The sequence below is a fragment of the Peromyscus eremicus genome, chromosome 14 (assembly GCF_949786415.1).
Source record: "Peromyscus eremicus chromosome 14, PerEre_H2_v1, whole genome shotgun sequence".
In the NCBI taxonomy this organism is placed as follows: domain Eukaryota; kingdom Metazoa; phylum Chordata; class Mammalia; order Rodentia; family Cricetidae; genus Peromyscus; species Peromyscus eremicus.
The window spans coordinates 68,966,741-68,983,988 of record NC_081430.1 but is presented as its reverse complement, the minus strand read 5'-3'; the positions used below and the strand labels follow the sequence as shown (position 1 = coordinate 68,983,988).

At 44.9% G+C, this 17,248-nt stretch overlaps 1 protein-coding gene across 2 annotated transcripts in view; it reads right to left on the bottom strand.

The window, feature by feature from the left end:
* Positions 1-16,842, bottom strand: part of Frmd6 (FERM domain containing 6) — a 68,307-nt gene extending 51,465 nt beyond the window's left edge. The window contains exon 1 of one of the 2 annotated variants that reach the window (XM_059280028.1): positions 16,732-16,842. The gene's annotated coding sequence lies outside the window, so the exon portion shown is untranslated. Of the gene's footprint in view, positions 1-2,224; positions 2,415-16,731 lie in introns of those variants that run through there. The other variant, XM_059280027.1, reaches the window with a different exon arrangement.
* Positions 16,843-17,248: the final 406 nt, after the last annotated feature.

Below are 17,248 nucleotides of genomic sequence, written 5' to 3'. Positions count from 1 at the left end.
TAACTAAAAAGGGGCCACAGGAAACATTTGGTCCCCACAGAAATAGTCTATATTTTAGTTCTTTTGTTGGTTATGTGAGTAAATACATTTGCCAAAACTCAATTATCTACTTATAATTTGTGAACTTTATTTCTCATGCATGTTATTTGTCATAGGGAGGTAAAGTGTTTAAAAATGAGTCTATATATCCACTAGTGCTTATATGTTAAGTAGCAGTTGTTACCTCAAACCTCCTGTTATATGTGAAATGAATACAATGTAAGATCGGCTCAACTGGTAAAGCCGAGGCTTTATCTTAAACCCTGAGCTTAAACTCAATCTTAAAACTGAAATGTAGGAAGTCATGGCAATTTGGTAAAATAAAAAGAAGAAAGAATTCCGAACAGCAAAAGATAAATTCTTGTCAAACAAAAACAGGAAGGCAGCTGTATGTAGCATTCCCCTCACCATACTGTGTTAAGTGTACTTTCAAAGACAAAGGTCTTTCTGGTCGACCTGTGCTAGGCTCTTGCTTTGCTCATCTCTGGCACACAAACCAGTGTTGAGACAAGTCATCCATGTTTTCATTTTCAAAGTGACCTGTGAGCAAATGTCCTACTATAGAAGGTATGTGGTAGAAACGCCTTCACAAAACGCTAGTTAAACTATCTCATGAGCTCCAGAGCCTTCTGCATATCCCAGTTTTTAAACTATGAAGTTGTGAAGAGTAGATGAAGTCCCTGAACTTAATGTCTAATCTTTAAATACATAACGTGTACTCATTTCAAAACGCTTTTCATTTTAGATTCCTTTTTAGCCAGTTCAATAAAGTAACAAGATAACAGCTGCATTCAACAAAGGATCCACAGTGTAAAATTTTACACACATCTTTGCTTTTTGTGGTTAAAGGTCAATGATTTGGAATTTTGTGTCAAGTTGAAAAATGTTTGAAAAGATAGACTTTAGCCTGAAATAAAACTTCTGTCAAAATAAACATGAACTAAAGAAAATAAGTTGCTAGTATCTGGCAGAAACTAAAATTGGCTTTTTAAGGTATCAAGAGTACTTAGCAGATTGAGGCAGGATTGTGGCAAGTTAGAGGCTAGCCTCATCTAAGTAGAGTGGTGGTTTCAGGCTAGCCCAGGCTATGTGGTAAGAATCTCTCTCAATAAATAAATAAATATATAAATTTTAAAGGGGTTAAAAAAAAGAGGGGGAACAAAAAAATGTTGTGCTACATATTTCAAAACTGTAGAAGTCTTCAGACTCAGTTCTCAGATTCCTTAGTGTCACCCATGCTGGGGTGGGTGGGCTTTGGTGATGCATTTGAGTCATTTCTGCTCTTGTAAGTAACCCCTCACTCATATTCCTGTAAGTAACCCCATAAAACTCACTGGCTTACCAAGCTGGACTTTGGCGGTATCATTACTTTGGTCTGTCATGGGCTCTGAATCTGGGGTGAACAGAGTATGTATGTGTAGCATCTCCCCAGAACATTTTGTCGCACAATATTCCCAAACTTGGGCATTTCAAAAGATAGATCTCACATTGAGAAATCACAGATAATTTATATTGTTATCCTCTATCCGTAGTCATAAAAACTCAGTCTCTACTTAGGGCCTTTTGAATATTTAAGGAGCGAAATTTTATTTTTTTCAATGCAAATATTAAGAGCTGAATATGTATCACTGTTACAGGACGACAGATTTCACTCATATGCCAGACTTTGGACAGAATACACTCCCTCTAGTTGTTTTTGAACTTCTGGGTCAGCAGGTCACAAGTGATCTGCTAAAGGTGTAAGCCCAAATGCCAGCTGAATGACCTCACACTGCTCAGAAGGAATACAGCGGCGATATTGCCGGACACAGATCAAGAAGCAGCAGTGCTCTCAGTGGCAGGGAAGGGGTGCTCTAGGTGGCAGGGAAGGGGTGCTCTAGGTGGCAGGGAAGGGGTGCTCCAGGTGGCAGGGAAGGAGTGCTCCGGGGGGCAGGAAAGGAGTGCTGGGGGGGGGGGCAGGGAAGGAGTGCTCTGGGTGGCAGGGAAGGGGTGCTCCGGGTGGCAGGGAAGGGGTGCTCCGGGTGGCAGGGAAGGGGTGCTCTGGGGGGGTGCAGGGAAGGGGTGCTCCGGGGGGCAGGGAAGGGGTGCTCTGGGGGGTGCAGGGAAGGGGTGCTCCGGGGGGCAGGGAAGGAGTCGAGACGGGGAGAGCAGGAGCCTGTCTGCTGTCAAGCCGCCTGCTGCCTACCTGTTAAGCCACAACAGACCTCCCAACAGTAGAGCATCCCTGTACGATAGAGACACACGAGTCACACGAGTCACCATCCAAGGTCTCACCAGGACTCGAGTGCCCCAAAAGGCAGTTTGGCTGACCCCAAGGCAGCTCCATCCCCCAAAGCCCTCTAACTAAATTTCACATCCTTTCCAATCTCTTAGGCAATTTAAAATACTACTTCAAAGTCTATTCAACAGAAAACAGATTCTAGAACAAGATGTCTTAGTTTAGATCTCTGTCTCTACCATTCTAGTTCCCATGCTCCTGACAAGGTACTTCTCGGGAAGCTGGCCCACTTACAGGACAGCCAGGCTGTTAGTAAGAGGGATTTTATGCTCTATCTTGGGTCACTTCCATTAGCTTTCTGGACTAGGTTTGACTCTGTGACTTCATGAAAATTTCTCTTTTAATGTTTCTCTGGGCACCTGTAAAAGCAAATAATTTAGTGAGTTACAAATCAACCAAATGTCCGTTTCCAGCTATTTAAAATGACTGTAGGCTCGAAAATAAACTCTGGAGATTAGAAAGGCTGTATTTTAAATGGACTTAATTAGAATTTACCGCAAATTCTAGACACTGGACATTTCTGGAAAAAACTGTTCCTTAATTTGATTAAAAACAAAACAAAACAAAACAAAAAACCAGAAAATCTCAGGTTTACTTGAAGTAACACTCCCTAAAATCTGTCCATTTTAAAAAATCTTCTATAAGTGACTTGAATTCCTTAACAAATATTTCAAACTAGCACCCTGAAACTGACTTTACTATGAAAAAAATGAACTTTAACACTGCATTTGGATAATTGGTTAAGCAAAGAATTCTCTTTTCTCTGGAGAAACCAGGAGCCATTTGTGGTAGTGGTGATGGGATCCACACAAACACAGAGACTGGTGTGCACCTTCTGTACGCCGCACACCACTGGCTTTACAGCTGAGTCCTTTACCACGATACTCCTTACTTCCCAAAGAAATCAGATGGGAAGAGAGTGGTATTTTTCAGTTATGAGCTTGGAACCATTAAATAAAAGGTGCTCCCACTTCTCATGGGGGAGGGTGTTCATTTACTTTTATTGTTTTTCCTTCTGAGAGCAATGAGAAAAGACCTTACTGTTAATATCTTTGAAGTAGTTAATAGTTTCATAAAATAACAATAAAATCAAAAATAAAAATAAAATATTTTCCAAATTAGCTATGTCTTCCATTTTAAGTCTAATGTTCCCTTTGTCTTTATTTGCTTTTGAGAGCAGATTCAACCACCAAACAATTTCTAGGGTCCTAAAGTATTATTTTCTTTAGCATCATTGCAATGACCAGAGCCTTGGAAAACTCTCTGTCCTTTTCTGAGCAGTCTCATCCCATACCCCCTCATTTTTAGTTACATCTTCATTAATTTTTCCCCCAAAGCTGTATTTTTATATTCCGGCGATTATTTTAAAATCTTCTGTGAGAGAACAGAAGGAAAGGCGAAGGAATTCAGAGCCTGGTCACTATGATATCCCCTACTTTTGTCCCCTCCCAGACACTAAAGCTCCCTATTAAGATCTTGTTGTAGACTTTTTTTTGGGGGGGTAGTTTGAGATAGGGTTTCTCTGTGTAGCCCTGGCTGTCCTGGAACTTGCTCCATAGACAAGGCTGGCCTCAAACTAAACAGGGATCCTCCGCCTGCCTCTGCCTCCGGAGCATTAAAGGCACGTGCACCACCACCGCTCGGTTTGTTTATATACTTATTGCAGTAATTTTCATTATGTATTCTAGTATTTAAAAATCTACCTTTCACGACCAGTCATGGTGTTGCACCCCTGTAGTCCCAGTACTCACAGAGGCAGATGCAGGCAGATGATGTGTGAGTTCAAAGTTAGCCTGGCCTACACAGTGAGTTCCAGGCCAGTCAAGGGATACACAGTGAGACTCTGTCTTTAAAAACAAAAACAAACTTGGGAGGCAGAGGCAGGAGGATCTCTGTTTGAGGCCAGCCTGATCTACAGAGCCGAGTTCCAAGACAGCCAGGCCTACACAGAGAAACCCTGTCTCGAAAAGTAATCTGACTTCTAGTTAGAATATAAGATTTTTTAGGAGTGGATACCATAATGTACACATTATTTGTCAAATGAATGAAAAGATTTGGACTTTTGAAAGTGCTCATTGTTAAGGTGAAGCATACATCTCCCCCAAAACTGGTAAGCAATAACAACTGATTAATCTGGAAATGCTATGCAATACAACAGAGCATCGAAGGGTAACCAAAGTATTAGTGAATGAATACTCGAGCAGATTACGCCAAGGATATGACAAAGGCTGGGAATAATACACCTAAAAGTACAATTTGAGGGAGATTTTACGTAAGACTGCTATTTTCCAGTTCTATACCACCACTGTAATTATAGAGTACTATGTACTAGAAACTAACCCAAAATAACTAATCCAGTAAATCTAAAATAAACTTTCTCGGTGCTAGTAAATTATATGGGCTTTGCTTTCAAGAAACGAATGAACTGGGCTGAGCTGGGTAACACATGCAAAGCTGACTGTACCAGGTGCCAGGTTTCAGCCGTGAGGGGCAACAGCACATAGCCTAGCTTCTGGAAAGAGATCCCAGAAGAGGAAGTGTGGTGTTGATGTGTCATACAGGCTCATGGGACAGGCCATTTAACTAGACCGAAGACGCTGTGAAATGACACTGGGAAAAACTAACCAGCTACAGCACACACCCTGCAAACGCACAGCCTACTGGATGAGGCAGGCTCCAACTCCAGGGACGTGGACACGGCTCTCTGACGGGCTCTGTGGGGCTGCAGAGTACACGCCCACACAAAGAAGGTCGCCATCAGGGGTTCTGACTTCTCAAGGGAAAGTCTAAAATACAATTTTTAAAATGTCAAATTTCCCAAGTTTTACATGTTGACAAATAAACGTGTTAAAAGCTAAATTACGTCTGCTGCCAATCTTGCTGGTGGGCCTTGGGCACACAACTTTGGTTTGGCATGAAAAATGCCCATGCTAAGAAATCTGGATAGCATCCTACAGTCCCTGACAGAAGAGACTTAACCATGGAAAATACCGCACTGCAGAAACACTTCACACTGGCCTGGTGTGTGTTTCTACAACACGTCCATTATAACCATTTAACCAACTGTAGAGTGAGTTGCAAGCTTCAGCTGAAAAAACATGCAAAAAGATAATAAAAAGAAGTGTTGACAGAGCAGTGCTTGAGAATGTTGACATTAGATGCCTAAACCACAGTCCACTGTAAACAGGTTATAATCAGTGGTGCTCCACTATTCAAAAACCGTGTGCCATAACCCACTGCCAATGAAGTCTTTGCCCTTTCCAGCATTTCTGCACAATCAGGGACTTTCTAAAGAATCTTTTATTAACAACAATAGTCAGGTACGTGTAACAAAGTCTTAATTCTCCCAATCACTTATAAGCTTTTACCGCTCTAAGACAATCCTTGTGCATTCAAAGCTTAAGTGTTCAGGTTTTAATACGCTTAGAAAAAGAGAATTAGTATCAGAGAATTGTTTCTTCATTCTGATAACAGTATTACATAAAATTAGCATTATAATCCAAAGGTAATTCCAGGAAGGGAAAATTCTTGGTGCCCAGTTATAATATAAAACACGGAATTACAACAATTGCTTAATCACAAGCTGAGATATAATGGTCATGATGAAAACCATTAACAAAGGATAGAGCAAACACTAAAGAGAATTTTATTCCACTCTGTGAATGAGGACTTCCAGAGTAGTCCCTATGCATAGTCTGGACACCCCAAACCTACGGCTATTTCAGAAAACACCACCTCAAAGCACACATCTCTTTTCCTATAAAAGAATGCATATACTGAATTCAAGAACAGGCCATTGGACGGATAAAATAAAGACTCACGCAAAGTGCTTTCAGGATACAGTATTTAGCCAAAGACATTCAACTGGCAACTTCAAAACTGCATCAGAATAGTTTTCTTACTTCCAAATAAGTAGACTACATACAATCTGAACACCAGAGTCTTAGCAACAATAACGGGGGAGGGGGGACTTAAAGGTACCCAACTCCTGTCAGAGCTCACTGAAGCCCTCGTGGCTCCCAACAATCCCGTTTCTGAACTACTGTCCCATATTAAAATATACACACAACCAATATTAAATGTCTATAAGTGTCAGAACTACACACAGTTATCTTTCATGAACTTTTCATTCTCCTGTGATCCTCTCCAACTGGGTTTTCGTCCCTACCCTGCTATCGCCACAGCTTTTGCCTTGGTCTAGAGTGATTTCAGGAGTCCAAAGAATGACTCTCCAACCTTACCCCGCTTGACCTCTGAGCAACATGTGACTACACCACTCTCTCCTCTTGGAGACATTTATTTGACTTCAGGGACATGCCCTGAAATCCTTCTGGTAGCTCACTCTAAATTCAAGTCTGTTGATAAAGCATCCCGGAATTAAGCTTGCCCATCACCACAGTCAGAAAAACAATTCTGCCCATGGTGTGGACAACGGTGTCAGTAACAATATCAAATACTCAAGGAAGGGCCCACTCCGTTGGAAATGTGTAAGTTCCTTGGCGTAAGATCCTCCCTTGGACTGTGGGTTTCTTCTCTATCAACTATGAAAACTTATCTGCTCCCATGGCTTTGTTCAGTGGCCTCTCTCTCTCTCTCTGCACAAGTTATCTCACGCACATTCTGTTGGCACCTTCCAAACTCTGGACCCTTTCCCTGGACCCCAGATTCCACAGCCAACCTCGCTCCTCCTCAGCTTCTCCACTTGGAAGTCAGTCAAAACAGCTTCTGGGAACCCTGCCCATCTCAGTCACCATCACTGGGACAATGAAGCAAAACGCTTTGGTGTTGCCCTGATAGCCTGGTCTTCGGGCTGAGATGATCAGAAGATGCTGTTTCTTACGGACTTCTTCCCACCTCCTCTCCGGCACCTGTCAGGCGGGATTACTGACAACGGCTGCTAACTGACATCTCCGTTTCCACCGTTGACCACTCCTGCATTTTCCCCAGCCAGTAATTCCATCAAGACACATGTCAGAGCACTGTGCCCCCCCCCAAAACCCTCACGGCTCCCCACTTCACTCAGTAAAAACCGAAGTTCTTCTAATGGCCCAGGCTGGCCCTACCTGACGAGTCACCAAAGTGCTCTGATTTCCGTCATTCTTCTTGCTCACTAGCCTCAGACACATTCCACCTGAGCCTTCACCAGCCCTCGGCTGGAATGTTCTTTCCAGAACGTCTGCACGGCTCCTTCAGGTTACCCTCTCAATGTGGCCTATCTAAATTGCACTGCAGAAATCTGACTTTTTTTTTTTTTTTTAACTGTGATGTAAAGTTGATATACAGTAAGCTAAACCACGTTTCAAGCTTTGACTTTTGATACTTCCCGGGCTGGCCACACGCAGAACAACTTTCTCTCCTGAGGCTGGAGCAGTGCAGTGGATCTCGAGACACAGCTCACACTCCCCAGCCCTGTGCAGCTAAGTGCTGCTGTTCAGTAAGTGAGGTACATTGAAGCACACTTTCAACTCCCAGCATCCTCAGCTTACCATGAACGTATCCGACACAAGCCCAAGAGCAGTCTGTACCTCAAGCTCCCTGGACTAGCATTTCTTCTGACTTCCTTTGGTTTCATACTTATGACCTTCTAAACACATAAAATGTATTTTCTTCTTGGTCGTCTCTTATTCGACTACAAGAACCATGGAGACTATATTCACTTACATGCCTCTGGGGCCGACAACAGAACCTGGCCCATGCCAGCTGTATATTATGTTAAATGAACAATGGAACTGAAACACAGAGTCATTTCAATGTCTTAGTTTTCTTCTAATACTTGAGGCTTTTTCCAGAAGCCCAGGAAAGTTCCTGAAGATGGAGCGCAGCCTGGCTTCCTACCTAGCATAGGCTCAGCACCCAAAGCTGGGGCTAGATCTGGTGCACTTGGCCATCACCACTTGTGACCTAATAACTGAGGCTCAACTTAACACCCACCTACAAACATCTAATCCCTTTCCCCGTACACGTATTTCACTGGCCAGGCAGACATGAGATCCTTCGGCAGGAACTACTTAGCACAGCTCTGAACACTCCATAAAGACACGGAACCTATTTTCTGCTGGGCCTAGTGTACACTTTTAAAGTGTTCGGTTTACTCCAGTCTGGGATTTCCAGAGTGCAGAGGAGGCAGGAACAGGTCATGTGAGGTAGCATCCCCTCTTCCAGGAACAGATCAGAGTTATACAGCACGACTCATCCCGGCCTAGAGCTGAGCTAGTAATTATGCTGTTTAGATGTAAATGTATCTTCCCAATGTGCTGAAGCTAAGTTCCTTTTTGTTTAAATGCTCCCTCTGAAACTTTCGGACTATTAATTTCCTCTGAATGAATGGTTTTAAATCTTAAAACTCTGGGCCCAATAACAGAAAGTCATTAAGGGTTTGACTCACAGTATATAAACTGGGCCGATGGGGAGGGGCTGAGGGATAAACAACTGCCTCGTACCAGTTAACAGGGGCTTTCTTTGAAAGAGCTCATGGGAAATTCTGCAGGGTCTATGAGCAGAAAGCAGGGTCCTCTGCCACTCTTAAGTTTGAAAGTACTTTACCCAATATATTAATGACATAGAGGAATATTTTTAATATGCAGATTTACTGTTTGGTATCTGTAAAAAGAAAAATAAAAAAAAAAAATTAGAAGAGAACTTGGGAAAACTTCCTCCCATGAATGATCAATCAGTAGGAAAGACCAGCTGTTCTTCCTGTAGCAACAAACTGCCCAATATTTGAACAGCAATCGGTTTTGTTGCCTGCTTTTCCTGAGAGGAAAATCCAATGAACTAGTTGTCAACAAAGGCGACCTCTGAGAAGTCCATTAATCTTCCTATACATAGTTTCCTCTTCAGCGACAATGGCTGGAACCACCTGACTGCTTGCTGTATGTCAGACACCAGGCCAGCTGTTCTGCATGTCCCATTCCATCTTGTTCGTGATCACAGGAACTCTATGGGGGCAATTCATACCATCACCCATCCGTTTACAGGAGGGAAGGACATGCAAAGCCCAAGTCATTGCTCCAGGTACCCAAGGAGAACAACAGAGTCTGAGTACCACGGAGTGACTTCAAAGCTACCTGGTGGAATCTGAGTCAGCATGCTAGAGACACTGCTCATGATGACTGCCACGGTGTGGTATTCGCCTAAGTGCCTATCAGCAGATGAATGGATGGAGAAAAATTTGATGTGTGTGTGTGTGTGTGTGTTTTATCCAATCATAAAGTGTATCATTTGCAGGAAAATAGAAGGAATTTGGACATCATCGAATTAAGTGAAATAAACCAAACTCACACATTTTCTCTAACATGTGGTTTCTAGATCTCATACACATATGAAATCATGCCTATGTGAGTGTATGTGTGCGTGACATGAAAACAGAGGCAAGGATAGCTAGATAAAGGAAGGACGTGAAGGGGGAGGGGTAAATACAGCCAAACCACACGGTACACTTGAATGGGAACATCTTATGAAACCTATCTCTGTGTACAATGAATATATGCCAACTTAAAAAAGACAAACGGAAGTCCGCATCTTACCACCTCGCGTCCCCGCTTCTCCTCTAGACAGCCCTCAAATTATAACAGTCATACCTTTTGTCATTTCACCAAGCCACATGTCAGGGTTGAGACCTTTGGTCAGCATCTCTGAACATTTTTCCAAGATTATACATGACAAATTTTTTCTGTTGAAGGTTGTGCCTCATTCCAACAGGGCTGATGATGACATACTCTTTACTTAAAATGTCTGTAATTCTACCATCCACTACCACCTTTTTAATGAGCCTGAACTGAAATGGTAAGCCTTGTCTGGAACCAGGAAAATGTCCTCTATTCTTCAGGGAGACATGAGAGAGAGAAAGCATCTGCATCCTTTGCAGGCTCTTAGTGTTATCCACTGGGTCTCTCAGTGAGATCACAATCCCAGGCTTCTTCGTAAGTGCTTCCTGGGACAGACCACAGCACTCAGTGTCAGAGTGTCACTGCTGTTCTTGGTGAAGACTGGCTGTCTGTGAGGATGCTTACTTGCTGGGGGGAGGGACTGGAGGCGGGGGACTGCAGAGAGGGAGAAAGCAGAAATAGAAGGATCCAAACGGTGACCCTTCTTTAGAGACAGGATCTTCTGAAGTTAGAGTCCATCTTAGACCACTTGGGACCAGTAAGACAACAAATCAACAGGGTCTGAGATACCCACTCAGCTGCTTGCAGCCCAATACACCACTGGCCAGCCTAGACAGGAGGAAGAGGAGCTGGGGAAGGGGGAAAGAGAAATCCCAACAGTTCAGTGTGGAGGGTACAGGGGTGGGGGTGGGGGAGCAATGGACACAGCCAGATGGACAGAGATCCCACCTTACTACAGATCCATTCCAACAGGTTGGAGGGTGTGTGTGTGTGTGTGTGTGTGTGTGTGTGTGTGTGTGTGTGTGTGTGTGTGTGTGTGTACACCAGATGGAAAGAGATCCCGCCTTACTACAGATCCATTCCAGCAGGTTGGCTATTTGAGCAGATTTCTCACCGTGGGGGTGAATCAGAAAATGACATCCACCCTCTAAAACCTGAGCCTCCAGGCAGACCAGCATGAGAAGCACTGGGTTCCAGCCCTGTGTTCTCCCCTGCAGGGCAAAACCTGCACTGCTCTGGACAGCAGCCCCATCTGTCTTGGCTGCTGGATGGACTCCACTGGGTCCCGAGACGCTCCCACTGTGGCATGGTCATTAGGTGAGACGTGGTGTGAGTCATTCTACCTCTAAAAGTGATGGGTTAGCCAATATGTCACCTAAGGCCCCTTTCGCTACTTCAAGGCTTAGCTGAAGTCGGGCACTGTTTAGCTGTGTCTTCAAACTGTGTCCCATAAATCGAGTTCCCTGCTGTATCTTCAGTGTTTTTGTTGATACCGCTTTGTTAAAAATCATTTCATATCCTATTTCTGAAGTTATTTTTGTTGCTTTTAATCTTAAGATTATACTCTCAATTCTGAAGTACTCATTTTTTTTTTTTTTGAGGTATCAAAACAGTCAACTGTTTGTTAACAGAATGGAAAAACTGGATGTATTAATTAGTGGAAATAAAAGAAAAAGTATCACCACTATCTACATCAATTTCTATGTATTATGTGACGTTGTTGGGCTAACCACCCAAGCCCCCAAAAGGAAAATAGGCAAGAAAACCAAACAACTTACATTGGATTGCATTTAGATGAAATCTAAGAACAGATTAAACTAGCCTATTGCATAAGAAGTCAGAATAATGGTCCTCCTTAGACCAGATTGCTTTGTGCTAGACGATTCTGAGTTGTGCATTCCTGTGGTTCTATATATAATAAGTGAGCAACAGATTCAAAGAGATAAAGCAACAAGGACTAAAAGGTGTGAAAGAAAGCCAGCCAGCCACTCAAACGGTACAGCACATGCTGTTTCCTGTGGGGAGAATATTAATTACATTTCACTCAGTGTGACCAGAGAGCCAGCTCCTGAGTTAACTTCACTAGGGGAAGACTCTCTCTCTCACACGAGACTGTGGCTGTATGCTAATATAAAACACCGTTTTATATAAAGCATAGAAACGTTGGAAAACATCTGAAGGTACTCCAGGGTAATCCACTCAGGATACTGTGTATCTAAGTTGATGCTTTTCATCAGAATCTCGTCCTATGAGCACACTGATACAATCTCCCGGGTAGTCTGCATCTCTTCCTAGTTTCTTACTGTTTGAACTCTGCCTCCATGGCCATACAGGTGGGAAAAGAAAAGCGAGAAAATGCCAAGCTAGAGACAATGACAGGGAAGCCCCAGGTAAACACTGCCTTCTCCTTAGGACGTCACTTGGCTCATCTGTGAATGTTTCAACACATTTTTTTCTCTTCCTGGAGCAACACGGCCAGCTGTTAGATCAGTTATTCTCTCCCCGCTTCTCAGCGTTCTGTAATCTCTTTGATCAATATGATATATTGCAGGATGGCGCCACTTGATGCATATAAAGAGTGACCATATACAAACCTGCACTAGAAGTAATTACACCAGTAAATCATGAAAGACAATGAGATGTACAGAGTGCCTGCCTCTACCCCAAACTTTCTAACAATGTCGGCCATTACCGCTAAGAAGCCTTTGGTCCCACAGTTTTTAATTAAGCATGCATTAATAGCTTTCCCAAATGGTAGAGACCAATTAAATATCTGTATAATCATTAGCATTCACACACAAAAATTTTCCATTCTTTAAGACCGGAAGTGACTGGGTAGGGGTGAGCAATAATGGTATTTGGTTCCTACGCATTACTTAACAGCAAACTAGTGAATCAACGTGAAGGGAGGCAAGGTTTCCAGGGCAACAATCAATCAGCAGCCAGTCTCATCCCAGGCTGTATACAGACCCTAGGCATGGCAATTCCAAATCTGTCCTTTGTGCAGCTAAGAGAGACATTACTCTTTTCATTTCTTCTTTCAAATCGGAAGTTCTCCCTACTTCAATGCTGATTTTCACGACTTATCCTTCTAAGTTTTAATTCTCCATGCAACCCAGTGCTCAGTACTCTGCTGTCTCGTTCCTCTCAAATTATCCCTTTAACTTGTTTCTGCTTATTTACATAGGTCGGCAAGGCCTCTTCCCTGGACACTGCGACTTTAAAAGGCCTCTCAACTATCTCATCCCCATGGAAGTTTAGCCACTAAGGCTGGTACTGCCACTCTTCCCACTTAGCTTCGGAGAACTCATAAAACTCCTTTACAGAGCTGCACAGTGGTGGCACATGCCCTAAATCCCAGCACTCAGGAGGCAGAGGCAGGCAGATCTCTGAGTTTGACGAGATCAGCCTGGTCTACAGAGGGAGTTCCAGGATAGCCAGGGCTACACAGAGAAACCCTGTCTAGAAAAAAAAAAAAACTCAAAATAAAACCAAAACTCCAAACAAAACCCACGCATAAAAAACAAAAACAAAACTCCATCAAAGACATCTCCTATTTTGCACACAACCAGAACACAGCAAAGTTACAAAATGGGTAATTACACATACAAAATAGTCATGGAAAAGCCCAGTGTGGTAGAGCACGCCTTTAATTCCAGCATCCCAACACTGGGAGGCAGAGATGGGTGGATCTGTGTGAGTTTGAGGCCAGCCTGGGCTACACAGGACAGCCAGGGCTACCTAGTATGGCCCTGTCAAAACAAAACAAAAACAACAACAAAAAAACCTGTCTCAGGTTTTATTTAAAAACAAAAACAAAAAACTAAAAACAAAGACCCCATAATCATACAAAGACTCCTAAAACCCAAGGTTGGAAATGTGCATCAGAGTCCTTTTAACACAGGTGTAAGTTAGGAGTCTGGGCAGGTGGTGGTGGAGCACGCCTTTTATCCCAGCACTCGGGAGGCAGAGGCAGGCGGATCTCTGTGAGTTCGAGGACAGCCAGAGTTGTTAAACAGAGAAACTCTGCCTGGAAAAACAAACAGATCAATCTTCTTTTCTAAACTACTTGTTCAGACTAAGAAGGGGACAGAGGGTTGAGGCTAGTCAAACAAGAAGCAAACACACATGAAACCACAAACTCTTACAGCTGGATTCCATTGAAGACTGTAAACACCTGAAACATTTTTTTTTTTCCTGTTAAAGAAAAGCTGGACTTGGATAACTAATGAGAAACTTTTGAAGGCTAGTCATCTAAATGCTCTCTACCTCCTGTTTTGACACTAAGGAACAGAATGCATGTACTGCGTTGGGGCACTGGGAGGCTGCTATGCGCATAACAAGCTCTCTCTCTGCAGACGTAGTGCAGAGAGCTTTCTATTTGAGAAGATTTAAAATAACATTAAAGTGACTCTGGAGAAAGCCCATGAAATTCGGTCCTCAATTCAGAAACGGGCCTATGGGGTAATTTGTGGATGCCATCTGGGAGCCAGGCAGTCTCATCAACAAAAGGGAAACTTGTTGAGATCATCCGAATCTAAAATTCACATACATTTTTACATCTGGACTGAATTAATCTTTTCTTGGTACCGGCTTTCATGTAATAAAATAATTGTTTGCAGGTTTCATTAGAAAAAAAAAAAACAAAACCCACAGCTTTAGAAATCAAAATGTGTAACATCCAAGCTGAAAACTACAAAGAATTCCTTTATCAGAGAGTTTGCTGTGAGACAGGAGTCATTTACACACAACTCTTAAACCTGACAGCTCAGTCAAAAACAATTCTATTTGAAACTTGCATTCCAAGCAACTGCCACAAAAGACTACACAGCCCATTATGTCATAAGTTCTGAAAGCCAAAACCTCTATAAGCATAGTTAAATGTGGAATGGCCTACAACAGCCCCCAATTCAGCCAGCCCAGCTGAATGACAGATTTTAAAAAAAAACCTATAGCACACTGGCATGTTGCCTTTAAAAGCAAGGCCTCATGCCTGCCCAGGTTGCTTTCAGGCATTTTCCTGTAAAGCCAGGGGCGTCTTAAATCTACACGCTCAAACTGTGTACCTGAAGCTGGTGTCTTAACCCTGTTAGCCCCAAAAAGGAGGGGATGAAGACGACAAAAGATTTTCCTGTGTCAAAACGTTTTGAGCCCTGCCGGAACTGCCCATTACTGTGGTCCATCAGCGGCTAATCACAGGTATTCTGCAAGCAACTCAAAACTGTTGGGGGAATGAATTCTTATGTCAGTCCACTTTCTGGAGAAGATATCCTGCAGATAACTTGATATGGGATATGCCCCGGGGAACCTCCATCTAATAATCTTACCAAAGGTCTACTTTACTAAGAAATACGAAGTCAGTATGTTTACAAACATATCCACTCCCCCCCCAAAAAAAAAACACCCCACATTTCAATGTCAACTGCCTTCAATTGTGGAGTATTCTCATTTTTAAGGTAAAACTGTAATGTCTCAAAACCACACCCAAGGAAAATGATTAGGTGCTAAAAGTTTTACTACAAAGGACCGGGAGCAAAAGGCATCTGTTTTCCTGGCCCTTTCTGCTCTCTTCCCCTCCCCCACTCTCCATCCTGCAAGCCATTTGTAGGTCTTGCTTGTTAAAACTTTCTACAGCAGTCTCAATACTCTAGATTCGGGACAAGGAAAACCAAAAAACCCTTCTTGTCCCTTTAACAATGCTGGGCCTAAATTTATGCACTGTTCTTAAGAAGAAAACCCAAAAGTCACAAGCCCTTTAAATGACAGATGTACTACGGAAAAATTTCCCCACAGAGTTTTGATGCTGTGAAATATCAACTCCCTGAAACCACAGAAAGGAAATGACTTACATTCTTGGAAAATGAAGCCACTAGCAGCTTTCTCCAAAAGCATTCTCTAATCCCCAAACTACACCCTGTGGCAACAGGGGGTATATTTCGTGCAAAAACTAAATGTAAGTAGATGCTTAGAAAACCAGTAAACAAACATCACCAGGTCCCAAAAAAGGGGGGAATCGTGCGTGGAAAATACGGCAAGGTACACTTTCCCTCCACACTTTGAAGTGCCCAGAACCCTTGCGCAAGTTTTCTCTCCCCGCTGTGGGCACTACACAGCTCCCGAGGGCAATGCTAGCAAAACAGACCGGCTGCTTAAATAAATAAATAAACAACACCAAAAAAGGGTGTAAAGGGGGCCAATGAGGTAATATTTCTTCCGACACTAGTCACACAGCTGCATGGTCTGAAAATGGTGCCAGCTTTTATTTCAACTTTAAATGTGCTTGTTTTGACAGCTTTCCATCTACCCCTGCCTTTAAGAAAGCGCCCCACCATTAGGCTAAGCCCTCCTGCAACTCCCAAGTGTTGTTTTAATCCTGTAGACCTCACATGGGTGGCCCCCAGCTGTCCACATCCCCGCCTTCCCCGAGAGGAGGCTAGTGGTCTTCTCTGCCTGGCCATGTTAAGTTCCTCCAGAAACCCAAATTCTGCAGGCCGCACCCCCGACTTGTGTATCCATCCCTGAGGCCCCCTTCAGGGGCTTCCCACACTAGGCAATTGTGGGGACACCGGACGGCCGCGCTGGGGTGCCTTCCCGAAGCCGGCTGCCCGGCCTGCGCGCACAACAGGCAATAGGGCACCGCGCTCGGGGGTGGGGAACACCCGGCTCACGACCGGTCCCAGCTAGTCAGACGGGGCGCTACAAGCAGGCGCCCCACGAACCGGGGTCCCGGAGACTGGGGGCGCCGGGAACGCAGCTCCCGGCGCCCCCAGCTCCGCGCCTCCCTCGCGGCCGCGGCTGCCCCGGGGCCCCGGCCTGGGCGAGCTCCGACTCGCGCGGAGAGGCGACCTGCCCGCCCGGTGCCCGACGCCCAGAGAGAGCCAGCCCCGTGAGAAAGAAAGACAGACGCCGAGAGCGGCACTGCCGGGAATCACACTTTAGTCCAGCAGGGGGCACAGCGGCGGCCGGGGTGCACCGTCCCAGAAAGGGGGCCCGCAGGCCCGCGTCCTCTCCCGCTCCCGCGCATACCTCCGAAGTCGCCAGCGCCAGGCGTCCGACTCGGAACCGGCGTCTGCTCCAGCGGCGCCGAGCCTTCTCGCTGCTCCCAACCCCTCTGCCGCCGCCAGACCAACGCGCCAGCCGCCCCGCCTCCCGCCCCCGCCTTCCGCTCCGCCCCCTCGAGCCCACGCCCACGCCCCGCCTAAGACACGCCCCTCCTACCCCCGAGGCCACGCCCCTTCCCGAGCTGGAAGCGGAGGCCGAGCGGCGGAAGAAGCCGAGAGCTGGTGGATCGCGGCCGCACGTGGAGCGCTGCCCTCCCTGCCCCGCCCCGCCCCGCCTGGCCTCGGACCTAACCAAAAATCCCGAGGAGGGATGAGACGACCTGGGGGCGAGGGATTGCGGGGGAGATCCGTCCCTCCTCTGAGCCCCGGATAACCGAGCCAGGCTCTAATGGAATATAGAGAGTGGACTCCGGCTTTGCATTCCTTTCCCCCGGGCGACGGAAGCCAGGGCACGAGGGTAAATGTCAGCTCCCCCCTCCGTC